This window comes from Protopterus annectens, chromosome 1.part0 (assembly GCF_019279795.1).
Source record: "Protopterus annectens isolate FY-2018-M chromosome 1.part0, PAN1.0, whole genome shotgun sequence".
Taxonomy (NCBI): domain Eukaryota; kingdom Metazoa; phylum Chordata; order Ceratodontiformes; family Protopteridae; genus Protopterus; species Protopterus annectens.
This window is the reverse complement of record NC_056725.1, coordinates 1,629,066,650-1,629,093,517: the sequence shown is the minus strand read 5'-3', so window position 1 is coordinate 1,629,093,517 and position 26,868 is coordinate 1,629,066,650. Positions and strand designations below refer to the sequence as shown.

The 26,868-nt window shown below is 41.3% G+C and overlaps 1 protein-coding gene across 1 annotated transcript in view; it reads right to left on the bottom strand.

Annotated features, from left to right (window-relative positions):
* MEI1 (meiotic double-stranded break formation protein 1) overlaps positions 1 to 26,868 on the bottom strand; it is a 2,282,292-nt gene that overhangs the window by 961,163 nt on the left and 1,294,261 nt on the right. The gene's annotated exons all lie outside the window — the stretch shown is intronic.

Below are 26,868 nucleotides of genomic sequence, written 5' to 3'. Positions count from 1 at the left end.
AGCGCAGGAAGAGCGTTTTGACATCACATCCTGGTTCCAGGCACCGTTGTTTGGTGAGGCAGTTAGCGTTGACGAAAAAAGGGCATCGTGTCCTTGTTTGAAGGAGCAGATTTTTCACTATGAAAAATTATGTACTAAGTTTCGTGCGGTGCAGTTGGATAGTTTGTTTTTGAAGAAATCAAAAGAAATCAATCAAGTACCTATGGATCTTCGTATATGGAAGAGACCCATGGGGGTTGAGGAAGGCTCGACTGCTTTTCAGGAACTTATTTCTTTATTTAATAAAACGGGATTAGACATGATGGATATCATCATTCGTAATAATGAGTTAAAGCTAGCTGATTTACAGAAGCAAATCAGTCAACTACATGTGAGTATTACCACAGACTTACTGTATGAGCAATATCATGTTAACTTTGAAAGGGTTATTAGAAACATAGAAACATTTGTTGCGAAGAACATGGCAAAAAAGAAAAAGAAATTGGAAAGAGACACTCTAGAATATAAAAACAAGAATGCATACCCCCCCTGGCGTTAGGACACGCATTTATAACGCTAACACAGAGAACTTAGATAACGATACTGAAAATTTAAACTACAATGAGGATGTTGTGGGTAATGAGAGTTTTTTAGAAACAGAAAACGGCCCTCGGAGATCGGAGAGGCTTCGCAATAGGGGCATGACTGTGGGGGAAACGCAACAAGGTTACAACAGGGGTGGGAGAATGAACAGAAGAGGGAGATATTAACTGATGTTTTGGACATTTTTGATGGTGTTGATGCAACTGTTGAGACGTCTAACAATAATGGTACACACGAACTTTCATGGTTTGAAGCTGATGTTATTGGGGATGTGTGTATTGAAAATGACAATATTTGTGATGGTGACATTATTGCAAATGTGTTTATAGACAATGAAGATGATATGCATTTACTTAATGATGTTTATGCTGAGATGCAAGATGTAAGTATGGATACAAATGTAGTTGATATGATTCAGCCTGTTCATGGCAACAAAGAAATGGTTACTATTCAAGGTTTTAACCATCAGTTGCTTAAGAAAAATGGGTATTGTATTTACAACTACACTGAATTGGTCGTGGGGGAAACACATTTTGAGCTTTTTAGTAAAGGTGTGAGTTTTGTACCATTGTTTAAATTAGATGTGGCCCATGTTTTATTGGATTTTAAATTGTTTACAAGACAAATGCATTTGAAAATGTTTTTTGCGGCTGAGGGAAGATGTTTAACCAGTGGAAACTTGGATGCTGGTAATAATGTTAATGTCCTAAAAAGAAAAAGTACGTTTGTACCACCTTTTAACCCGGAGGTATTGAGTTTTGAAAAACTAGTTGAAGTACAGATGCGTAAATGTTTAGAGAGTTTTTGTTTCTTTAATGACAACTTATCACTACATGAGAGAGAATTATTGGACTCCCTCAAAAAGTCTGGACAATACAGATTTATGAAGCCAGACAAGGGGGGAGGGATGGTTGTGATGTCAACAATTGATTATATTTCTGAAATATCTGCTATTTTGAATAGTGATGATACTTATGCCACTGTGTCTAGAAGTGAAATCAATAGAGCATATTATAAAATTGATGTATTTTTACATGATGCACTTTTTCAAGGTAACATCAATGAGGTTGAATATGACTATTTACATGTAAAATTTCCAAGAATACCTACTCTGTTTGGTATCCCAAAGGTACATAAAGGGGCCGATAGGCTACAATTTAGACCTATTGTATCAGCAAAGGGATCGAAAACAGAAACTCTAGCTTCTTTTGTGGATGTGTCAGTTAAATCTATAGTCAATTCAGCAGTACACATTATTAGAGATTCATGGCACTGTCTTGATAGGCTGAAGAAATTAGAGACAGGAAACACAAGTTTTGGGTTTCTCACAATTGATGTTGTAAATTTATTCTCTGTCATTCCACATAGTATAGGTTTAGAGATGTTTTTTGAAGCTATTATGGATGACGGATTGATGGAAGGAACAAAAGCTAGCTTTTTGCTTGGATTGATGGAGTTGGTTCTTAAGAACAATTTCATTATTTTTGAAGGTGATTTATTCCAACAAATGTCAGGAGTTGCGATGGGTGCAAGGTGTGCGCCAATGTTTGCCAATGCTGTTTTATTAACATGGGAGAGAACACACATTTTTTCATCCGAGAGATATATGAACAACATATTAATGTATAATAGATTTTTGGATGACATTTTGATTTTATGGAAGGGTGACGAACAGTCTGCAGTTGAGTTTGTGGAATTTCTGGGTACAACAACAGAATTTCTGAAATTTACATTTCAATGGCATGAAGAAAGAATTAATTTTTTGGATTTGACAATTAGTAAAACATCAAGAGGCTTTGAAAGTAATATTTTTAGGAAAGAGAATTATTCCAACTCATTGCTGCATTTTACCAGCTGTCACCCTTTCCACCATCGCAAAGGAGTTATTAAAGGGCAAATGGTGAGAACTTCGAGACTGGTTAGTAATGATACCACAGAATAGAGTTATTTAAATTAATAGGTATGTTTTTGGATCGTGGGTATCCGCTCAAGCTACTTCTAAGTGTTAGAAGGGATGTTTTGAGGGAAAGGGGTGGTAGATATGCACCAATTTTACACACTGGGGTAGCACAAATGAAAGAACAACAAGTTGATGGTTCAGTAAAGGGAGTAGACACAAGAATGATTTTAAAATATAATCCCAAATCGTCTGAATTGACGAACATTATAAAAGGTATATGGAATTTTGCACTAAGTGATGAGATTAAGAAAATTTTGGGCTTAGAACCAGTTTTTGTGTATAGTAGGGGAGAAAATTTAAAAGGCATTTTGGAAAGAAAGAGCAAGAATAGGTTTAAGTCCATTATGAAAAGGTGCGCCTTTTGTAGATGGTGCAGATACATTAATGAGAGCACCTATGTGTGTGTGAACGGATACAAATATACTATACCCTGCCCAGGACAATGTAATTGTTGCACAAAGAATTTAGTGTATTTGGCAACCTGTTCCTCCTGTGAGGCATATTACGTGGGTAAGACCATAAGGAGGTTGCAGGATAGGATTGCAGAACACATTAGATCTATTAAAAAGAAGGACAAGCACAATGCACTTTATTTGCACAGTACGAAATGTACAAATTTTAACAAATTTACATTTTTTGTGATAGGACGTGTGTTAGATTGTGATGAAGGTGGTGATATAGTCAATAAAGTGGGGGCATTGGAAACAGAATGGCAGTTTAGATTGGATGCCTGTAGGCCTCCAGGTTTGAATGACTATATCTCGATTAAACCCATGTTAAAATTGAGGTCCCAGCTTATTTGATAAGTTAACATGTCTCATAGGATTTGAGACATGATCAGTTGCATCTACAAAATGTTTTAAAATGTTTTAAATGTTGTTACATGAAATTCACTTTGACTGAAATTATATGGTAATTTGTGAAAGTGGATGAAACCATCAGTGTTTATATGTACTGAGATTGTTACAAAGTAAATATAGATAAATTAACTAATTAATAATTTTGTTTTAAGGATAAAAGTGTCCTTTTTAAAATGTATAAAATTGATGTTAATTTATATTTAACATTATTGAACACTTTTAAATATTAATATTGACTTATATAGTTTTAAATTTATGAATTATGTGGGTTATATGTGTAGGTGTGTGTGTGTTATGTGATTTGATCCAATGGGATTTGTTTATACACAATATAAGGAATAGGTAATGGAGAAAGGAATGACTCTAATGAAGCCAGATTGCTGGCGAAAGCGCTTAGTCGTGGATGTTATTTGTTTTAATAAACCAACGTTACTCTACTGTGGAATTCGGATTGTGCTTTGTGGTGTTAATTTTGATTCTACATTTTTAACTGTATTCATCCTAACCATGGGTCAGTAGCAAACAGTGTAGAAGAGGAGAAGAGATCTGTCCAACCGACAGGCTGCAAACTAAGAAGATGCTTAAATATTTTCTGAGATACAGATTATTAAGCCCTCTTTCATCTGATTATCTGATCTGTTAAAGTTTTATTTGTTTTTAGAGTTACAGACGTGTGCTACTGGATAAAGTCTGGTTTGCCTTTCCAATGTGAAAGAGAAGAAAGGGTAGACGAGATCCATCTCATGATTGATATATATATATATATATATATATATATATTGTTTTATAAAACAGCTCACATAGATCAGTCAACTTTTGCATGGTAGTTGCAACTCACATATATTGGGAACTTCTAAGGCTACATCTTCAGCTGGGAGACCTTGCCATGCTTCAGAAAGCTGGCTGTCTTCTACAGCCACTCTCAAGTCAAAATCAAAGTAAACTTTACTGTCAGTCAGATTATACAACTTGTGCATCACTGAACAAAATTTCATTGCTCCTTCTCAAAGTGGAGGCATTTTCACACACAGACAATATGTATTACAACAGCTACTACAGACATGACACACATTATTGTTTTAAGACTCAACTAGCTATACATAAAAAATTACAAAGACAGGGAACTTTTCACGGTAATCATTATTGCACATTTAGGGTTTCTGTAATCATTACTCATTTAGGATTGCATAAGAACATGAATTAACAGAATCCCAGTGGGATTATTGCACCTAAGTTATTGCATAAAAATATGTGATACTACTGTTGGAAATTCCAAAAGCCTTTTCAGAGTTCAGCACTGTGTTGAATTAGTGTGAGTTTAGTAGTCTGATGGCCTGTGGGAAAAAAGCTCTTGTTGTATCTGGCTGTTTTGTATTTCATACTGTGGTAACGTTTACCAGAAGATAAATAGGTGAACAGTCCATGGGCAGGGTGGGTAATGTCTCTGAAAATCTTGTTGGCCCTCCAGAGACATCGTAACAGGTGTTATTTCTTGGATGGCAGGAAGTGTGGTTCCAATGATTTTCTCTGCTACTTTAACCACTTCTAAAGGGCCTTTTTATCCAAAGTGGAACAGTTACCATATCAGGTTGTGAGACAGCTTAACAAGTTGATTTTTTTGGTATTTTTTAAAAAAGAATTTTACAGTAGTTATACAAAAGTAGATCTAAGGATTAAGCAAAGAGTTATCAGACGTGTAGGGTGAAAAATCATGGCAGTATCATATAACGAGGTTATGTGGTGATAGAAAATGAAACTCTAATCTACTGTGAAGGTCAGTTGAAAACTAGCTGCTATGAAACTGTTTTTATGACGTACAGATAGCTATGGAAGTTATTCTGCATGAATTTAAATTTTAATAAGTTAATGGTCTATATGAAGCAGGATAAGATGGAAAGGATCAAAAGTATGAGTTTTTGTGAGAGTAGTCAGATACTTTATCACCGCTGTAGTAAAGATGTTGAGAAATTAAAGACAATACAACTGTAGTGTACATTCAAATGATACGTGGGACATCAGATAACAAACTTAAAGGAAGAGGTCCGACATCAAAATTTGTGAATAACTGGAAGGAGAAGAAGAACTGGACTGCATGGAATTTATAAAAAGACTGAGTGTCAGAATTAACCTTTTTCCAGAGGAGATAGTAAGTACCAAAAAGGGTATGGTTTACTACTGACTGCTGCAGACAGACTTGTGGGAAAGGCATGAGTTCTTTTGCTATAGTTTGTGATTAGGTATGTGAAGGAACAGGGGCTTTTTCAAAACTGGAAAATTGTAAAAAAATGCTTTGTGGAAGGCAAATCTGTATAGGAGTATAATGATATCTCCAAGACCATTATAACGCAATGGTCACAGTTTACTAATGTTAAGAGAGAGACTGTTGTCAACAGAATATAAACATAAAAGAGAAGTTATGTCTTACCATAATGTTCCATCTGTGATGTTGATCTTCTTCTATTCATCACTGATGGGTTAGGTTCCAAGCCCTCGGAACCGTGTCGGCCTAATATCAAGCTCGCATACACCAAAATCCCTCGAGCTAAGCTGCTCCCCACAATGCCCTTCTCCCTGTTACCTCAGATCGAGTTTGCATAAGACATATAAAAGTAAGGCAGAGGCCATTTCTGCACAAAAACCCTGAAAACACCACAATGACCCATGAGATCCACCAGGAGCGTGGGATGTGATGAATGGAAGAAGATGAACAACACAGATGGAACATTATGGTAAGACATAACTTCTTTATCTGATGTTGTTAATCTTCTTTCCATTCATCACTGATGGGAAAGAATCACAAGTTACCTGAAAAACCTGGGTGACCCTTATGGAAGAACATTCCTGAGCACCATTGAGCCGAAGGCCGCTCTTCCCCTGGAGACCATATCCAACTTGTAATGTTTGATGAAAGTGTGAAGTTTAGCCCAAATGGCTGCTACGCAAATGTCGTCCATAGAAGCTCTGGAGTGAAAAGCAACAGAAGTTGCTATAGCTCTAGTTGAATGTGCGTTGATATTGTGAGGTTTAGGCTCATTTGTATGTGAATATAAAAAGGCAATACAATCTCTGAGCCACTTTGATAAAGTGACTTTTGACACAGCATATCCCATTTTTGGACCAGAGAAGGAAATGAAAAGTTGATATGTCGTGTGGATAGATTTAGTCCTGTCTAGGTAAAAACATAGTTGCCTATGTACGTCCAATGAGTGTAGACTGTATTCTCCTTTATTGGAATAGTTTGGGAAAAACACTGGGAGTTTAATGGATTGGTTCACAGAGAAATCAGAACTCACTCTGGGGGAGAAAAGATGGATAAGTACGTAGCGATACTCTGTCTTTATGAAATATTAAGTAAGGTCTCTTGATGCATAAGGCTTGTAATTCTGATATCCATCTAGCTGAAGTGACAGCTACCAAAAATAGAGATTTCCGTGATAGGAATTTGAGATCACATTTTTTCAGCAGGCTCAAAAGGGGGTAGACAGAGAGACTGTAGAACTAGGGAGAGATTCCATGCCTCTAACGACACCTGATTGGAGGTCTGGTGTGAAACACTCCTTTGAGAAAGGTCTTGCATAGGTGGGTGGAGATAAGTGGAGTGCCCTCTGATCTGTTATAAAAACTGGAAATAACTGCTAAATGGACTCATATGGTAGAAGCTAATGCTCCATTCTCAAAAAACCCAGAAGGGTATTGAAGTATAACAGAGACTGGAGCTGAGAAGGGATCTAGTATCCTTTCTTTAGACCAAAGAGCAAACCTTTTCCATTTATCTCTGTAAAGTTTTCTGGTGGATGGCTTATGGGAGACCAGAATGATATGGCGAACAGGTGAGAAAGGGTTTTCTGCCTGGTGAGTAATGGAAGTGGAGAAACCAAACTATCAGCTTGAGAGTGGACAGATTTGGGACAGTCAACCCTTGGGGGTGACAAATTAAGTCTGGATGAGTGCCCAGGATCGATGGAGGTTGTAACAGGTGAGACCGGAGGAAGGGGAACCACACTTGATGAGGCCAGAATGGGGCAACGAGGATCACCTTGCATCTCAACCGAGTTGCTTTCTTAAAAATAGGGGGTATCAAGGGAATTGGTGGATAAGCGTAGAGAAGACCCGTGGGCCAGTCATGAGTCAGAGCATCTCTCAGGGACTCCCCCTCTAGGAGAAAGAAGGCAAAAAAGCTGCTGCATTTGTTGTTCAAAGGGGAGGCGAAAAGGTCGCAGCAAGGCTAGCCCCATCGGCTGAAAATTTCTGCCATCACTATTGGATTGAGAGACCACTTGTGAAGAAGGAGAATGCATCTGCTCAGCCTGTCCGCAATCACGTTAGAACTCCCTGGGATATGCGTTGCTATAAGAAAGCAGTCGGAAGCTATCGCCCAGTGCCAAATTCTCATGGCCTCTCGACACAGGGGGTAGTATTTGTTTCCTCCTTAATTGTTTATGTACCAGACCACTGACATATTGTCTGACTGAATCACAATCATTCAGATGAAAGGAGCGGATGTAACGCCTGCAATGTAAACAGCACCGCTCTTAACTCCAGAACATTGATATGCAGGTTGGCCTCTAAGCTCGACCACATGCCTTGGACTGTCTTTCCCTGAAAATTACCCCCCCACACCCTATCAAGGAAGCATCCATGGTCACAGTGGTGTTGGGCTGAGGAGTCTGAAAAGGGCAACACCAAAGTTCTGCGTCTGGCCTCATCCAACAGAGGAGATCTTGCTTGCAAGAGTTGGTTATGAGGATATGTGAGTTTAAGGGGTGAAGATGTGTCAACCACTGGGACAACAGGAGGCATTGTAACAGTCTCATGTGTAACCTTGCAAGAGGAACTATCAGAATGGCTGCAGCCATGGACCATTGAGCCTGGAGAACTTCCCTTGTTGACACCTTTCTTTGACAGAGCATCACACGTACTTGTAATCTTAATCTCTGAAGCCTGTCAGCCGGTAGAGATACCAGGCATGTTCGAGTATCAAAAGCTGCCCCAATAAATTCCAGCTGTTGGATAGCTTGTAAGTTGGATTTCTCCCAATGTACGGTGATGCCTAGGGACTCCACTAGTGAGAGTGTGTAACTGAGGGCCATGGTCAGAAGACGCTTGTTGGGGGTGGAAAGGAGCCAATCATCTAAATATGGTAACACCTGGAATCCTTGAAGTCTCAAATGAGTTGTCACCACTGCTAGACATTTCGTGAACACTCTGTGGGCCGCAAAGAGACCGAATGGCAGGGCTTAGAACTGGTAATGATTTGCCCCACCTGGAAGCGAAGGAGACTCCTGGAGCATTTGTCCATTTTGATGTGGTAATACGCATCCCAGAAGTCTATCAAGCACATCCAAACATCCTCTCTTAAAAATGGGAGAATGGATTGAATAGTGACTATGTGGAATTTGGTTTGTACCACTGATTTGTTTAAATGTCTGAGATCCAGAATGGGTCTCCAGTCCCTGGTCTTTTTTGGCACCAAAAAGAATCTTGAATAAAACCCAGATCAGCATTGGTCTGGAGGGACTGGTTGGATGACTCTTTTTTAACACAGCTTTCTTAACTCTAAAGCCGCTTCTTCCCTTTGATTGGGTGGAACATCGGGAAGGTTTTTCGAAGGTTTTGGACAGGAAGATAGAAGGATGTAGTAACCTCTGGAGATTATTCTCTGTACCCATCGATCACTTGTGATAGAGCGCCAGGCAGTTTGCTGCAGAGAAAAACAAGTCCCGACTGCTTCCAGAGGAAAGCAATTGGGCAACGCTTCAGGAGTGTTGATAAGACCGCCCAGAGAAAGAATCCCTGGAATCTTGGTTTTGGGGACCCCCTCTGCCCCTAAAGTGGCATCTTCCACTATTAGAACCCCATCTGCCTCTAGGGGAATCCTCGCCACACACGTTATGGAAAGGACCTTAAGATTTCTTGTGCCAGATTTTCCCACTCCTCTGATTCCTGGAAAAAGAATGCTGGGGCTTGGGAAAAGGTAGACCAACGGCAGACAAAGTCTTTCTGTCCTGCTCGTTCCTGGCCAGTGTGTCCTTTACTTTAGAACCAAATAAGGAAGATGATTCAATAGGGGCATTCAAAAAGGAGGACTTGAAGGAGTCAGCGAGGTCAGAGATGCACATCCAGGCATGACGCCTCATGACTATGCCTGCACCCGCAGCTCTAGCCTCCCCTTTGGTTCCGTGGGAGAGCAGCCTCATGGGCGCATTGGAAATAGATTCAAGGGTGGCAAGTTGAGAGGCAACCTTGTCTCGTGCCCCATCAGAAACTTGACCAGCGAGGGCTTCAGAAAGTTTGTAAATCACATCTCTTTGGAGTCTCGTGAAATGTGACAAGTAGTTCAGGGACCTGACAGCAAAGATCGCTAGATCCTTTTTAGTGGCCACCACCACCACCATAGCATCAACTGGCAAACCTCTGGACCAGTGAGGGTGCTCTTCCAGGGAAGAAAGAATCTTATCTGGTCTCCGGAGAATGTCCTCAACAGAGTCAGGGTTCTGCCAAGCATGCTGCACAATAAGCTGGATTAACTCATCGGCAGGTGGGGTCACCGAAGAGGTAGAAGGCTGAGAGTGAAAAGCCTGCAGGAAGACAGACTCCTCCGAGGAAGGGTTAGAGGGCTTCCAGCCACCCCTCTGTTTTAATATTTCCAGGATGTCTCCAAAGGAGACATCATCAGGGGGTGACCGTGGAGAACCCTCCCCATCATCATAGTCCGTATCCTCTGTCAAAGACTCTTAAGGAAAGTCAATGTGCTTTCTCTTACATGCCTTCTTCTGAGGAGGTTCCTCAGTGGAAATATCTGAGGAAGACTCGGACGGATGGGTACCCCGTACTGGGGTTTCCTGAGGCTTCTGCTTCCAGTGTCCTGGAAGGTGGCCCTGGTAGCTGTAAGCTCAGAGGGAGCATGGTGAAGTTCCAATGTCGGTGGGAATGCTTCCCAAAGAAAGCACCCTCTCCATCACCCGGAAAGCAGGCCCGCCCAAAGAGGAATGGGAGCCCGGAACTGAAAAGGACAACCTCGGAATTGGGTTCACACCCCGCTCTGTTGAACTCACTCCCGGGGATGGAGCCTCAAGCAGGACTGGGGCAGACGTTATCTCCGGATCTGAGGATTGAACCAATAAAACACTCGGAACCGTGCTCTGGATCAAGGACTCTGCCCCCCCAACCATGAGTCTGAGGAAGGGATGGTTCTGATGGAACCGAAACCCAAAGGGGTCGCCTCGAAGCCTCAGTGACAGTCACTGCCGGAGCCAAGGAACAGGCTTCCACAAAGGATGTTGGAGCAATGGGCTTTGGAACTGACGGATCCAAAGGAGGAGTATACGTCGGAGTCCTGGGAGAGACCCAAACCCAAAAGGGGGGAGAGTCATAGGAACATTTGTTATCCCTCTGGCCGTCAACAGCTGATTCAACTGGCGCACCACATCAAATTCGGAAAGACTCCTGGTGGACCTTGTGGACACTCCTGAAGGGGAGTCGGGTTGGTCCAGAAAGGGGCTGTACATCTGACCTAGGAACGAATCTAATGAAGGGGAGTATCAAGTCCGTGGTGTCTGAGCTAGTGTCACCATAGTCTCTAATTTGGAGAAAGGTAGTAAAAACAAAATGAAAACCCAGCAAAGCTAGAACTTCCACTGAGTGACCTCCCAAACCTCTTGTATCAGAGGCACATGGGATATATGCAAATGATCCTTATGAACACCAGGTGTTTCAGCTCATTGGCGATTCTGAATGATATGATGACCCTAATGATAATGGACATCAGCTGGGTATAACAGCCCTGTGTTTCTAATGCTTAGTCAAACACTATGCTTGTGCTGTGGAAGTCATAACAAGGCCAAATATGCATATCCACAGCTAGTGGGGTTTGGCTTTATTGGCCTGAAATTGTCCTGTAAAACGACAAAATAAGTCATGGGCTTTCAGAATCACGAATGAGTTGAAACACCTGATGTTTTCATTTTGTTTTTACTTATTGTTTTTTTAGTGACCTTCTCACTCATTGTTTTAGTTTGTTGTTTGGGATATTTTTGCAGTGACCCTAATGATAATGGACATCAGCTGGGTATAACAGCCCTGTGTTTCTAATGCTTAGTCAAACACTCTGCTTGTGCTGTGCTGATGAGGTCATAACAAGGCTGAAATATTGGCCTGTAATTGTCCAGTAAAACGATGAAACAAGTCATGGGCATTCAGAATCGCCAATGTGCTGAAACACCTGATTTTCATACGGATCATTTGCATATATCCCATATACCTCTGATACAAGAGGTCTGGGAGGTCACTCAGTGGAAGTTCTAGCTTTGCTGGAGCTTTTAATTTGTTTTTACTGATTGGTTTTTCAGTGACCTTCTCACTCATTGTTTTAGTTTGTTGTCTGGGATATTTTTGCAGTGACCCTAATGAGAATGAACATCAGCTAGGTATAACAGCCCTGTGTTTTTAATGCTTAATCAAACACACTGTTTGTACTGTGCTGACGAGGTCATAACAAGGCCGAAATATGCATATCCACATCTAGTGGGGTTTAGCTTTATTGGCATGAAATTGTCCAGTAAAACGACAAAACAAGTCATGGGCATTCAGAATCGGCAATGAGCTGAAACACCTGATGTTCATAAGGATCATTTGCATATATCCCATATGCCTCTGGTACAAGAGGTTTGGGCAGTGGCGGCTCATGCCATTGGACAGCAAGACTGCAGCCCTCCCAGCAGAAAGATTCAAGTTTTGGACATTTACATGTAAAGAAAAATACAAAACACATGTATTTTTTTTTTTACAACTTGATGTATTGTGCTGTACGCGAGTCCGACCGACTGCGCATGCTCGTCGAGTTCCGTTTTTTAAATTTATTTATTTATTTTAATTAGCGAACCAACATTTCTGACTGCTTTACAAGCAGTCCGGATATGAGAGAAGGCATCAGTGTGATGCCCAGAAGTCTATGTGGTTTTTAACCGCACAGTAAGTGGAAGGGGGTTCGGGCTGCCACGTCCTCAGGCACGTACATGACGTGGACAGCTGGATTGCTACTGATTGGTTCTTGTTCTCATCTCAAAAAAGAGAGTGAGAAACAATCAGTAGCCTGTAGCTGCAGCACACTACTTACTTGGATTACTTTTGCTATGGACTTATCGCTCGACTATCGTTGGTGAAAGTTTTACAACTTTCTTGAAATTGGTTCCTTATCTTTGTTTTTTTTCAGCTTGTGTCTGCCTTTTGCCTTGCTGGCTTGCTTAAGAGCAGCTGCTCTCATCAAATCAAGTTATTAAATTGAGGTAGGTGCTGGACTCGGCTTGTCAATGTAATTATTTTTTTTATAGTATTGTCGAAGTATGGAGGAGTGGAGTCTAATTTAAAAAACACATGGGCATTCATCTACCTTTTTGCTGAAACTGTTTACCCACATTTCCGTTTTTTTATAATGCATTTCATTTTATCTATTGCCTCCTATATGATATTTTACTAGAGTTGCTATGAATTTATTTTTCATCATTATCAAGTCTGTCTGTCTTACAATTTGGATTTAAGACAATGATATTCCCAGCTTCTTATCTTGAATTTCAGGTTATTTCCGACAATGCTTCTAATAATTCGAAGTGGTTAATAATTTTAATGGTAGGTCTTTTTTATAACTGTAAAGGTACTTATAATCAAGTCAAATAAATTAAGATTTCCACTGTAGGTGTTAATATAAGCTTGTAAAACATCTTGGTGTACCAGCTACATTTTGTCATAAGCATCAATTCGTAACTACCTGCTGATGTGTAGTTTTCTTTTATTAATGTGAACCATTAATGTTTAACCAAACTGCATCTGTATTTTAAAAATGATTTTTGTGATTGCATCATATTTATTTTGACTTTGGTCTAACCTGCAATTCAGCATCTTTATTTGCTGGCACTGGCAGTATTACTAGTAAACTAGTCTGAGTGTACCAGATTATGGTGAAGCTGACAGTTTTAAAGAAGTTAAGAATCAAAAGAAAAATCATGCCCTTCTTAAAGCCAATACTCGCATATGCTTTCTTGGAAACATCACTGAGTGAACTGAGAAATAATCACGACCTATTGTGTTCAGAAGGAAAATGTTATCCAAATGACACTTGTCACTCCTCTTTAATTAATCTCAGCTGGACTTAAAGGTCAAACACTGTCAAATGCTTTATATTGCTTCCAGGCTATAAAACTAGCATCAATAAGCTTTTAATTTAAGTCCAGATTGCGGACTGCAAACCTGGACCACTGAGTTACTGTGTTTCTAAACTTCTGTGAATTTTAACCAACAAAGACAGTTTTGTTATAAAAAAAACCAAAAAAAAACAGTTAAATTGGTTTTAACCCTGCAGTCCACCAGACTAGTAACTAACATCAGACTCTGACTGAATTTCCAGTTCCCTGCTAAATACTTCAGGGACATAAAGTCATTTATTATTTTATCTATGTTTCAGTCAAAGAGTAAATGGTACACCTGCTAAATATTAGAAATGCTGTTACAGTGCCCATTTGCAAATGTTCTTTTAATTTTCAGACTGTTTAGTAATGAATATAGCCATTTTTGTCACTGTAGAATTTGGATCATAATTTGTGTACACAGTAGTACACCTCATATTCAGTGAAATATTCCCTACCCGGAAAGGGTACAAGATTCATGAATGAACAATTTATTGCATAGCCCATTCACTTTGATGTGCCAGGGATTATTACATTATGATTACTGATCTCTGTAACTACATGCAGGTAACTGCTTTGGTGTTCTAAGTTTAAAATGAATCCAAGCACTGTCATAAAAGTCACAGCAAAAGCTGAAACAGTTACTTCACAGAGGTCTTAGATTCTAGCTTTTGATTTGGGGTTCGTTTAAATGGCGTCACTATGCCTACAGTTATAGCCATTTCCAGTTTTCTAGTTTTTTTAAATTGTTTCTTTCATGGTTTTATTTTTCACATTGCAAACATGATATTGCAAAGCTGTAACTCTCAGAAACTACAGGGACATTAAAGATAAATAAAAATTAAATATTTTTATTTCAGCCAATAGCTGCATGCATACAGTTCGGCATACACTCTAGCAAAAAAAATGTAAATATCTTAGTGCATCACAGTATGGGGAGTGGAAAAATACTGCTCCGAGGCCACGCATTACTCTTTTATTCCTTAGATTTGCTCTGTGTATTGGGGGATTCAATGATTGCCCCCAACTTGCAGACATCAGCAAACTTAGGCAAAGGCCAACTACATTAGCCTTGACTTCACAGAAGTATGTTCTGAACAGAAGAAGTCTCAGTACAGAGCCCTGTATTACACCATGTCAGTACCAATATTAAAAAAAAAAAAAGTATCCCTTCTTTGACAGGTTCCCAGCTGTATTGTGTGGCTATTTTATATTTTTCCATCACATTTTTGGTCCGTTTTTCATAAAATTGTGGTTTTCTGGCAAATTAGTGGCAAATCATTAAAGACTGAAGTTAGAAAATAATGACAGACATTTAAGTTTCAGATTTCATACCCTTCAGAAAATTCATACTAATGCAAAATCTACTATTGTATTATCTTTTTAATTATCTTTCTAAGTTTATAAGAGCAATATTTAAAATTGTCCTTATTTTTGGACCTTTGTCCCACTTCTATTTATGGTTTTGTCCAGATTTTGTGCTCTGAGGTTGAGAGATATGACAAATATGTCAGGGCCATCACTGTCAGCCAGAGACATTTCAAATTGTGACATACTTGTTGTACCCCACTATTCCATGTAGTGACTCTGGATGTGTCCAAGCAATGCAAGGAGCAGTTATGCAGTGTAAGTGTGCAAGTATCCCCCCATCCAAGGTAGGCACAAGTACTACAGTGGCTTTTCATCCGTCCTTGATTTTGCAGAATGTTCTGGTTTTCTGTCATTTTTATACGTTGATTTATGCTTCTTATTCAGAAAATGCACGTTGTTGCAGTACCTGTTGGTCAGTGTTTAACTAGCAATGTTTTAATGACCATCAGATAAGCTTGTCTGAGATTGTAAGATGCAAGTAAGCTTTAATAAGCATACTGTTAAAGAATTACTGACATTGAAAGCCTTTTTGTTGTGAAAGCCTTTTTGTTGTTGCCATGCAGAGAATATTTACATAACTAGATAGCGTATAAGCCTTGGGTATTGAAATGCATATGATAGTATTTGTAATAAAGAACAGGATTACAGTATTTTCAGAACCTCATTACATTTGTTGGAATCTTGCAGTCATCTTTGCAGGCTTTACATGTCCATGTAAACTAAACAAAATGCAATTTATCATGTGTGGTCCATAACCTGTGCAGTAATCCTTTAAGCAATTTATCTTGAGTTTGTTTCTTGTTTGCTGTTCATTTTTTACTTTGATCATGTTTTCCCCATGAAGCAAGTAGATAGTTGTTGTTAGGCAGCAGGTCTTTTTTGGATAAGAAACATTTTTACAAGTGGGGGTATCACAGAGATTGCTACTTTCAGCATGTTACTTGGTACTTTTATAAAATTTAATATAAATTATAATTGGAACTGCAGTGCAAGGAGAAGTGGTTTGAGTTGAGTGCTGCTTGCTTTTTTATACTTGATTTTGACTGGCATTTCCAGTAATGTATTTAAAACGTAATTTATTTTTTCAAGCCTCACAACCTTTTTGTTTCAATCTAGATATTAAGTAAGCTGCCATGTAGCTGATGCATTGACATATTTTTTTTCTTCTACACTTCATTTTGTCTTGATTGGACTCTCATAATGATGGTTTGGCACCTAGAGCGGCATATTTAATTAAAGTCCAAGTTTTTGCAGTTTTCAGCATAGCTCCACCCTTTTGCAGATGGTCACACCCCTTTTCATTGGCCACACCCATTAAGCTGTCTCCTGCAGCCCCCCCATTGATTTGAAATCACCAGCTGCCACTGGGTTTGGGAGGTCACTCAGTGGAAGTTCTAGCTTTGCTGGAGTTTTCATTTTGTTTTTAATGAATGGTTTTTCAGTGACCTTCTCACTCATTGTTTTAGTTTGTTGTTTGGGATATTTTTGCAGTGACCCTAATGATAATGGACATCAACTGGGTATAACAGCCCTGTGTTTGTAATGCTTAGTCAAACACTCTGCTTGTGCTGTGCTGACGAGGTCATAACAAGGCCGAAATATGCATATCCACAGCTAGCGGGGTTTGGCTTTATTGGCCTGAAATTGTCCAGTAAAAGGATAAAACAAGTCATGGGCATTCAGAATTGCCAATGAACTGAAACACCTGATGTTCATAAGGATCATTTGCATATATCCCATGTACCTCTGATACAAGAGGTTTGGGCGGTCACTCAGTGGAAATTCTAGCTTTGCTGGTGTTTTCATTTTGTTTTTTACTGATTGGTTTTTCAGTGACCTTCTCACTCACTGTTTTAGTTTGGAGTCGAAGTTCTCGGTTCCAAAGGAATTGCGTGGGTCGAAACTGCTTTCAGTGTGGTAAAAGTCAAAGTCGGTGCTGTAGCTGTTTTCGAAGGTAAGGTCGGAGCCGTAGCTGAAATTGAAGGCCAGATTAGTGACGTAGAGGTCGGTGCCAAAGGTGGCACCGATGTTGAAAATCCTGTAATGTCCATGACTTTGGCCAAAGTGGCAATTGGAGCAGAGCTCGGAACAGAAGCAGTAGTCGTAGTTGGAGCTGATGAACCAATTCTGTGCTCCGAAGAAGATTTTTCGACCTTATGTTTGTGTGACTTGCCCTTATCACCAGCCGGTGAAGAGGGATCTGAATGGGGACGTATCTTGTTCTTCAGTGGAGGGTTCAGACCTCCGACACAGAAAGGGCCTCTGAGAAAGGAGAAATGAGATGGCCTTTCAGAATCAATATATTTTTCCTTTCATTCAGTGTCCGCTGACTAAAACTTTGACAAATCTGGCAAGGAGGTTTAACAGAGAGGTGAGAAACCCCCAGACAATAAACACAGTCATCATGCGAGTCACTGTTAGGGAGTTTACCATTGCAAGAGGTGCAATGTTTAAACCCCGATGTCCCTTTTTTGTCAGACATTTCCATACACACACAAAAAAGTTCACACACTACTAATACCTAAAAGTAAGAAGGAAAGAAGGGAAAGAAGATACCAACGATGGTATCAAGCAATACCACAAGGGTAAGGAGAGGGTGTACCCACGATGGTAAAAGAAATACCCAATGGGTAGAGCTAGTTAGATATATTAAGAGTAAAAGAGTGAAAATTAGGAAAAAAAGTTCAAAAATACACAATTATCAAGAAAATATAACACTTAGCTTGAGAGCTCTGTAAAATGCTGCTATATGACAAATGAGATCTGAGGTAACAGGGAGAAGGAAATTGTGGGTAGCAGCTTAGCTTGAGTTTTTGGTGTAAGCGAGCTTGGTATTAGGCCGACATGGTTCCGTGGGCTCGGAACCGAACCCATCAGTGATGAATGGAAAGAAGATTAACAACATCAGATTTGACATTTCCAGTGGTACTGAAGCTGTTTCTTCCAGCTGAGGTGCAGCTGTTTATCCATTCACTACTGGTCAAAGATAATCCTAGGGGTATGCCTCTTGGGGTGGATTTGAGCTTGAAGATTCTACTAGACAAGGTACAGCTTGAATAAAGTTGCAATATAAGCCACAAAGGGTACTGGACAAAGATGAATATCAATGAAAAGAGGAGTAAGAGGGATAACATTTTCACTTTATATAAGGAAATGTGCATTGGGAATAAAAATGGACCTTGCCAAAAACTGTGAATGTTAACTGTATAGCACTTTGCTGAATTTAAGATCTGATGACTGCCCACTGAACATGTGAACAAAGAGTTATGTACTTACCATAACTTCGCATCTGTGCTATCCATTGTTGTTATTCATCATAGATGGGTCTAGGATCCAACCGCGGATCCAGAGCTCAAGCTCCTCCCCTTCCCATAATCCCTTGATACCATCTAACCCTCAGATCGAGTTGCTAAATTAGCTGAAACAGAGAAGCCAAAAACATCTCACGAAATACAAGCCACTTTAGCCTCGCCAAAACCCCCAGAAGGAAGGGGGAAGGAGGGTGGGAATGTGATGAATAATGACACTGGATAGCACAGATGCCAAGTTATGGTAAATACATGACTCTTTATCTAATGCTATCAGTGCCATTATTCCTCACAGATGGGTCAGAGTTCTCAGCTACTATGTACCCTGGGTGTCCTCAAGGAAGAATATGCTGGAGCATGGAGGAACCAAAGAAAACCCTGTTCCTAGATACTAAGTCCAATTTGTAGTGCAAAATGAAAGTGTGTGGATTACACCAAGTCACAGCAGCACAAATCTCAAGGGAAAGTCTAGTCAAAAAGGCTGATGATGTAGCAAAAGACCTAGTAGAGTGGGCCTTAACTGGTCTGGATAGTTCTAAATGCTGACTAGCATAAATGAAGGAAATAAAACTGGCAATCCACCTGGAAATAGTCACTTTGGAAACTGCCTGGCCCTTTCTGTTCTGAGAGAAAGCCACAAAGAGTTGGTCTGACTTTCTAAACTCCTCATTCCTTTTTAAATAAAAAAACAATTGCCTGTGGACATCTAAACAATGCAAGATATATTCGCCTTTATTGGAATAATTAGGGAAGAAGATAGGTAGTTGAATCAACTGATCGAGATTAGCTTCAGAGGCAACTTTAGGGAGGAAGGAAAGATTTGTTCTAAGAGACACCCTGTTATGAACTGTGGCATAATGCACAGAGCCTGACATTCCGAGACCCTCTTGGCAGAAGTAATGGCTACTAAAAAGGCCATCTTCCAGGAAAGGAATTTAATATCATATGAACCATCTGCAGCATCAAAGTGAAATCCCATGGTGGAGATGGATCCTTAATAGCAGGTCTAAGAAGAAAAATCCTTTCAGAAAGGCTTTGCACAGTTTGGAAGAAAAAGTAGGCTCATCGTTGATATGGAAATTAGAGATGGCAGCCACCTGGAGCTTAATGGTATAAAAATTCACCCCATCCTGACAAAGGGAAGACAAGAAGAACAAAACATCAGGAATAGGGGCTGAAAAGAGATCTAAATTCCGTTGTCTGGCCCAAATGGAAAACCTTTTCCATTTACTGGAATACACCTTCTTTGTAGACAGCTTTTGAGAAGCCAAAATAATGCTCCTTACCAGGGAAGGAAGCTTGGACTGTGAAAGGAATACTGGAACTGGAGAAATCATGCAGTTAGATGAAGGGTCCAGACAGAGACTGGGAAGTGGAAGCCCCCAGGGATGGGAAATGAGATCTGGAATGGGATCCAGTATTCAAGGTTGATAATTCAGTTGAGACCTTAGGAAGGAGAATCACGCCTGATGAGCCCAGAAAGGGGCAATGAGGATGAGAGAGGTCTTTAGATGATGAGGTTTCTGTAAGACTTTGGGTATTAGGGGAATAGGAGGGTAAGCACAGAGGAGACCCAGAGGCCAATCGTGAACAAGAGCATCCCTGGGTGACTCCCCTGATGGGAGGATCAGGGCAAAATAAATGCTGCATTTGTGTTTGACTGGGGGAGCAAAAAGGTAGCAGCATGGTTGACCCCAATGGTCGAACATTTGCCTCACCTCTGACGGATTCAGGGACCACTTGTGAGGAATCAAGATGGACCTGCTAAGTCTGTCGGTCAGCACATTGGAACTCCTGGTTATATGAGTTGCAAGAAGAAAGTGCCTGGAAGACATTGCCCATTCCTACACTCTCATGGGCTCTCTGCACAGAGGATAAGACCGTATTTCCCCTTGCTTGTTGATATACCATACAACCACCATGTTGTCTGTCTGAATTGCTCTTATCCCCAGAGCGAGGCATTCCTTAAAAGCTTGCAACATTAGAAGGACTGCTCTCATCTCCAGGCCATTTATGTGCAATTTGGTCTCTATGGGGGACTACGTGCCTTGAACCGTCCTACCCGGAAAATGCCCCTCCACCCCAAAAGGGAGGCACCTGTGGTCACTGTGGCCTAGGGCAGGGGAAGACAAAATGGCCTGCCTAAAAATAGGTCCTGATATTGAAGTCACCAAGCAATATGATCCCTGCACACCTGAGTCAATTTTATTGTCATAGACATGGGCTGAGACAGAATGGACCAAAGGACTGCCAGGGTACAATAGAGACCTCACATATGATACCTGGTGAGAGCCACCAGTTGAATGACAGCCGCCATACAGCTTAGCGATTTGAGAATCAAATGAATAGGCAGGCGTGCTAGATCCAACAAAAGAGAGACTTGATCTCAAATCAGTTGGACTCTGTGGGAAGGCAGTGCTGCAGTCTGATACTGTGTCCAGCATGACTCCAATGAATTCCAGGTTTTGGCTCAGAACTAGATTGGACTTGGGTAGATTCACTGTGATGTCTAGGTTCTGGAAAAGACTGAGAACATACCTTTGCTGTGAGAAGCCAATCATCCAGGTACGCAAAAACTTGGAAAGCCTGCAGCTGGGGATGAGCAGCCATATATTTGTTAAATATCCAGGGGGCTGTGGTGAGTCCAAAGGACAGGGCTCTGAACAGATAATGAATGAGCCCTAACCAAAAGCATAAGTGCCTCCTGGAGCTTCTGCTGATCTTTATATGATAGTACATATCCTTGAGATCCACTGAGCACATCCAGTCATCCTTGTGCAAGAGAGGCAGAATGGACTGTACAATGACCATCCAGAACTTGGACTTCTTGACAGAAAGGTTTAGTTTGCTGAGGTCCAGAACTGGGTGCAGGTCCCCCATCTTTTTTTGGTGCCAAAAAGAAGAGACAGTAAGTTCCAGACCCTTGTTGTCCTGTTAGGACCATTAGAATTGCTCTTTTTCGAAGGAGGTCTTGCACCTCAAGATAGACCAACTCCCTTTGGCAGGGTGATACGTCTGGGACAAATTTCCAAATTGGAGGGAGCTGAGAAAGGGGAATGGAATAACCCCTGGAAATAATTTTTAGCACGCACTGATCAGAGGTTAGACTTGTCCAGGCTAGTGTGAGAAGGGAAAGATGACCCCCAACTACCTCCAGGGCAGGACAGTCAGGCAGCGCTTCAGGAGAGCTGGAAGGGCCCCTCTGCCACTAGGCTGGCATCTACCATTGAATCTCCTGTCCCAGCCTATGAAAGAGGATTCCTGGGGAGTGTCCTAAAAGGGAAAATGAGTCTTCCGAAACCAAAGTTTCTTACTTCCATTCTGGGTCTTATAAAAGGACCTTTGAGGAGTAGAAAACTTGATCCCTAAAGCAGAAAGAGTCTTGGCTTCCTGCTCGCTGCAGGTTAAAGTTTCCTTAACTGATGGTCCAAACAAAGTAGAACCCTCAAAGACGGCATTAGTGAAAGATGCCTTAAAGGGTTCTGCAAACCCGCAAAGGTAAAGGCAGGTATGCTGTTGGATAGTAATGCTCATGTCTGCCACTTGAGAGGTGGCCTCCGCAGTATTGGAGATCAACCTCATCAAAGCATTGGCTAAAGAAGTGAGAGTGGACAGCCTCAGAGAGACTAACTTGAGGCTCTCTGGAGGCAACAACCCTGACAGGGAAGTGGTAAGCTCTAAAATCAAATCCCTCTAAAGCCAGGTAAAGTAGGCCAAGTAATTAGTTGCTCTCAGACCAAAGGTAGCAGAGGCAAACACACGCTTTCCAAAATGCTCAGTCACCTGGGACTCCCTGCTTCGGGGATGGACCAAGGAGCTTTGCTCAGCTAGCTCCTTCTTAGTAGCAGCAGCCAGCACGATGGCATTGACAGGGACCCCTTTTCTCCAAAAGGACCTATCCTTAGGAGGACTGAGGAACTTATCTACTTTCTTGGGCACAGGTTCCACCATGTCCTGCTCTTTTCAAACCCTGCGGCCGATAAGGTCCATGAGCTCGTCAGCAGGGGGGGAAACCCAGGTAGAAAATGGGCCCATCCTGAATGCCTTCAGGAACATGGACTCCTCTGAAGACGGGGATAGGGAAGACCTTCCGCCTCTCTGTTTGAGAACTTCCAGGATGTCCCCAAAGGAAATCTACTCAGACAAAAGTCTGGGGAACACTTCTCCCTCCTCAAAATCCATGTCTCTGGTGAGGGACTCTCTAGGGGAGTCCAAATGCCTCTTCTTACATGTCTCTTGCAAGGGGGCTCCTCCACAGTGGACTCAGGGGAGGACTCAGAAGAGATGGGTACCCCAAATTGGGCAGCGCCCATTTGAATGGGATAACAGGAGGGCTGACCCTGAATGGATGATGAGGCCTCAGCACCCAATCCCAAGAAAGGCTGGGGAGGACCTTGAGAAGGAGGAGAGGTAACTGCCAAACTGGAAAAGGCCCTCTCTACCACCCGGAAGGCCGATGGACCAACAAAGCCCCCCATTCTGTGGTCAGGGCCACCTGGGAAGGGAGAAGTGACCCTGACACAGCAGCAAAGCCCCCAGTTGATATCAGCCAAGAGCTATCCAGTGCCAAAGCCCCCAAAGGAAGGGAGCAGACCGTAAAATCCAGACCCAAACCCACCTCCAGGGTACTTGCATTAACCTCTCTGACACGATGCCCATCCTGGTCCGAGGACTGTGGAAGTGAGCCAGCCAGGGACCTTGACAGTGTTGAGAAGGGTGGCATACCCGATACCATTGGCCTCTCACTAGAAATCTCCTGGTCCTGACATTCCAAAACCTGTTGGACTGGAAGGGAAGAGTGGAGATCTGTGAATGGGGAGTATCCCCTTGTCACATGGGCAGGGGACAACAGCAAGCTCAACTCAGTTTGGGCCTTGAGGAAACTCCTCATCATCCTAGCCATGTCTGAGAGAAGGAGACTTCTGCAGGATCTAGAAGAAGCTGAAGAGTGGCCAGATCTTCCTGGGAATCTGACTTGGATCCCGCAGTCCTATGGCCTCAAGAGGGAGATTGGCTCCGACGAATCAGATCTGACCTCCTGGAGGACTCAGAAGGGGAACCCTCAATAACAATAGGATCCGACGGAACTGTCAGATCCAACAACCTGATAGAATCCAAAAGTTTGGAAGCCGTACCAGCTGGATCTGACAAACTGGTCGGATCCAGGGACAGCTTGCTTCTACTTGGATCTGAAGGCCTCAGATCTGCTGAGGACTTGGATCTGATAACCTGATCCGAAGCTCTCAGAATGATGGACCTTGGATCCAAAGAGGCTGGGCTCGGATCCAGAGGTCTGCAATCTGACAGCCTTGTTTTTTTTTGGAAGAGAAGAAGAAGAGAACCCCCCAGAGGGAGGAGGAGGCCTCCTCTTTGGCTCCTGCAAAGGCTTGAAAGGGGAGTCTGAAGGCAGAGGACCATCCTCTGTCAAGCTTTTCAGCAAAAGTTTGTTGTGGCGCTCTACGAAGGCCCTGGGGTTGAATGCTGCACAAAGGTTTCATTCAACCTCCAGGTGTGCCGACCCTAAACAAGAGACACTTCTCATGCGAGTCAGAGTATGGCATCTTCCGACCGCACAAGGAGAACCTTTTAAAACCTAAAGGTTTTTAGTCATCCTAACCAGAGTACACACACACACACACACACACACACACACACACACACACACACACACACACACACAAACACACACAAAAAGAAAATAGTTTTTTTTGAGAAAAAGACCGGCTATGAGAAAAAGGCACAAAGCGCCACGCACTAGAAGGGGGAGGGGAGAACCTACCTACACCAAAAAAATTGGTTCTAAAAAGGAGGGGAGAAATTAAACCAGACTAATGATAGCAAAGGGTAGAAACAACACCCAAAAAGGAAGGAGGACAGGAAAAGAAGTCAAGAAAAACAGCACTTATCTTTAGTTCCTATGCGAGTCTGGAGCACATCTGGAGCGATTCAGCGGCAAACAAGATCTGAGGGTTAGAAGGTAGCAAGGGATTATGGGAAGGAGAGGGGTTTGAGCACTTTATCTGTGTGAGAATTTGTCTGCTCGGATACGAGGTCAAATCCTAGACCCATCTGTGAGGAATAATGACACGGATAGCATCAGATCTACAGATCACATTTTTTTTTTCTGTACAGGAAACATCTTTATTAAATTATCACATATGATGTACAAGACATAGGCAATCTTACATTTATATAAAGAAAATAAATGTTACTGACACAACCTCAGTTGCAAACCTTATACATTACAAACCATGCCGACATAACCATAGCTGCAAACATTATACATCACTTATAATATATCTGGTCATTGTCAGTCAGACATTACATAACTCATTCAAATCCTGCCTTCTTTTAAACCTCGCTCCCCCTCTGCATGTATTGATCCCACAATTCCAATTTTTTCTTATGTAATTTGCTCCTGCCCTTTTCTAAAGATCCCAATTCCAATTGTTTTATCTCTGTTACTATCTTCGCTGCTTCTAGTAGCCTTGGTTTGGACTTTCATTTCTATTTTCTAGTAATTTTTTTTTGGCAGTCACCATAATTAAACTCAGCAAGGCCTTACTATGTCTATGCAATTCTGAGTCTGTATTGTAACTCAAAAAAATAATTTCCTTAGTTACACCAATTTGTTCACCCAGTCTGACAGAGCAGTCTGCAGTGCATCTTTAAAGCCTGCCAACTCATTACACTTCCAGAAAATATGTTCCCAGTTACATCTTTCTTCCCCATCACACCTCCAACATTTGCTGTCAACCTGCAGAAAGATTCTTTGGAGTCTCCTTGTGGTATTAAAATACATATGTCAGCACTTCCAAGCAAAGATTTTAAATCTTCTAGGCTTTGTTGCATATTTGGAAGATACAGTACACATAGATCACTATGCTGACAAATAGAATAGTCTGTTATTTAAAATACAGTCATGAACAAATGCATCTTGGATAACATTAATTAGCAAGCCAGTTAATAAGAGTATGCAGTAGTTGGAGACTATTTTCATTTAAGTGATAACAAATGTGATTTGCTGAAACTTCATAATAACATGTTTGTTAATATTCTCATTATTCTACTAATCGGTCTCAAAATAAAGAGGATTTATAGATATCTCCATGATGTAGAGGGATAAAGCCCTGACTTCTTTGCAGGTGATCTGAGTTTGAATAATAGATCAGGCACCTCTAGGAGATGGCAGGGGAGGATGGCAGTGAGCGGCCACTGCTGACTTGCCCATCCTGTGGGGAGGAAGACAGCTCTGGTTCACTACGTGGATGACATCTAGGCGGAGCTCTAGGTTTCTACCCTATGAACCCCTTGTCTATCAAGTCTGTGTTGTTGTGTGCAAGTTGCACAATGAGCTGAGAGGAATTCAGCATACAGAGGTACACTCTCCCGTGGAAGGCAACTGTTTTGGAGCTCAGAACAGCCATATCGGGAGGAGGGTGCTCCACAGGGAAGAGTGTATGCTGCTCCAAATGCCCAGCAAGCCGGCATCCTTCCTGCCACTTGACTCTTGTTGTGAACAGATGACCACATGAGGATTCTCAGGAAGAAATAAAAATGGTCTATAGCGCTCTTGCCTTGCCCTGAAATTCCCAGCCCCCTGCAACCGCAAAATGAATGGGTCAAATGGGTGCAGGTAGAGGAGCCATCAGCCTGAGTCCTGCAAGGGGGGGGGGGGGTGGCTAAAAAAACAGAAGAGCATTTGCAGGGGCATTTTATTCAGCACTATATGAAAAACGTGGCTGATATATTAATAGTGATTATCTGGGGATAACATTCAGCAAACCAACATATACATATATATATATATATATATATATATATATATATATATATATATATATATATATGCTGTCTGGATGCATATTTGAGATTGCAGATTTGGAGAGATATACATTGTTACAGTACTTTTTTCATAATAGAGAAATCACATCTCTTCAAAGTACACAGTTGCAGATATGTTAAGACATTTGTTGAAAATATTAATGTCTATTTTCTCTTGAAAGCTAATGCCTATACTAGCATTTGGCACGAAGACCTGCATTATGAGAGCTAGGTTATGTTATGCACTGGGTGGCCAAAACAGAGACAGGTTAATATCTCTAAATGCATAAGATTTAAATAGGCCATTCCTTTGGTTATGCACCTTTGTAGCCTAAAGGGGAGATGTTGGATTATGATTATTTGAAGGTCTGACATGGATAAGAAGAGATATATTTTAGGGGGTTCTTTGTATAATGTAAGGAAGATGCTGCATGAACAATGTATCTTAGGTTGTATGGAGTGAAATTACACAGAGTATGGTGAGTATGACGAAGTGAGAAATAACTAGTTTTCCTAATACCTAACAAATCCACATTAATAATGAGAATGATATATTAATGGAGCAATCTGGCATTGACTTCTGTGGAATTGGTAATGCTTCTGTATATGTTGCATAACAGTTGTGCAGTGAATAATGCAATAAAATGTTGTACTGTATAAAAGCATAGACGAAAGATGACAGGGATGAAAGTTTTATGATTCTGCCAAGGTTGTATCAGAATATATTAAAGTTTAGATGGCTTACTAGACTCTGATAAGTACATCACAGCATTACCCTGGTCTTT